Source organism: Orycteropus afer, unplaced genomic scaffold, assembly GCF_000298275.1.
Source record: "Orycteropus afer afer isolate SDZICR_OR568_19922 unplaced genomic scaffold, OryAfe1.0 scaffold07588, whole genome shotgun sequence".
Taxonomy (NCBI): domain Eukaryota; kingdom Metazoa; phylum Chordata; class Mammalia; order Tubulidentata; family Orycteropodidae; genus Orycteropus; species Orycteropus afer.
The window spans coordinates 1-1,286 of NW_006929175.1; the positions used below are offsets into that span (position 1 = coordinate 1).

At 50.9% G+C, this 1,286-nt stretch overlaps 1 pseudogene; it reads right to left on the reverse strand.

The window, feature by feature from the left end:
- Window positions 1-687: 687 nt before the first annotated feature.
- LOC103213559 lies at window positions 688-1,265 on the reverse strand (annotated as a pseudogene).
- Between the last annotated feature and the right edge of the window lie 21 nt (window positions 1,266-1,286).

Genomic DNA, 1,286 nt, shown 5'->3' on the forward strand with positions numbered 1-1,286 from the left:
CCTTATGTCTCCTTTTTTTGGTATTTTCATGCAAATTCTTCTGCTAGTTGGGGTTTAGTCCACTTCTATATCCTTCCCTTCAAGGCTCAGGGGTCAAGGACTATCTTCTGTGTCTCTGTTAATTGGTTCCCCTTTTCTTTGTTGAAGAGAGTCTGTGCAGTCTTTCTCCCTATTCCACCATCTTACCGGAAGTCTACAATCTACAATACTTTCCCTCTAAATAAAAGCAGGAAGCCTTTCACTAGTGGCTTTCCAATACTTTGTGCCTCTTTTACCCACCCCACCCCCGACATTAATCATATCTCTGCTGTTCTGGAAAGCAGCTTGCACTCTGGTGGTGTGTGTGGTGGGGGGGAGGATGTCAATTGGACAATTCAGGAGCAGCTGTGGTCATGTATGAGGGGAGGGCTGAGAAGGTGGGATGATGCCTCCTTTGTGAAAGCTACTATAGTTTGATAAAATGTCAGATCTGCTCCTGTGTAGTAAGTTGGGGGGCAAAAAAGAGACCATAAAGATTTAATATCAAATCACAGTGTCTCGGAAAGGCTGCCCCACTGCAAGGACACCCCTAAATCCAAAGTTCTTCAGCCCTCAGAGGCTCCAGCATCAGCATTGAGAGATACACTGGACTACAGCCTCAAGGTCAGCTCAGTCCTTCAACTTTCCTCTGGAGGGGGAGGTTTGCTCTCAGGAGCTGGCTGGGGCAGGCTCTGCTGCTATAGCTGTGGCCACAGTGGGCTCCTTCTGCACCAGCTCCAGCTTATCCTCCCTGTCCTGGGGCAGGTGGACCAGCACCAATCCAGGATGCTAAACTCCTGGGCCTCCAGGGGGCTCATATAGTGGTCCTGCTCCATAGCTGACTCGATCACCTGCAGGCTCTCCTTGGTGTGTTTGGTATAGATGCTGTACAGCCACTTCTTCAGTTTCATGATCTCTTCTGCCTGGATAATGGTGTCTGTGGCTTGGCCCCAAATGCCCCAGAGGGCTAGTGGATCATGATATGGGATTTGGAGAGTGAGTGGTACATGCCAGAGGAGCCAGCGGCCAGAAGCAGGGAGCTCATGCTGGCGGCCTGGCCCACGCATCACATGTAGATGGGGTTCAGGATGTACTGTATTGTAGATGGCCAGGCCTGAGGTCACCACACCACTGGGGCTGTTGATGTACGTGTGTATGGGCTTCTTGTTGCTCTCTGACTGCAGAAACAGCAGCTGGGTGATCACCAGGCTGGCCAGGCTGTCATTGATTGGCCCCATGGCACACATGATAACATTCCCACAGCAGAC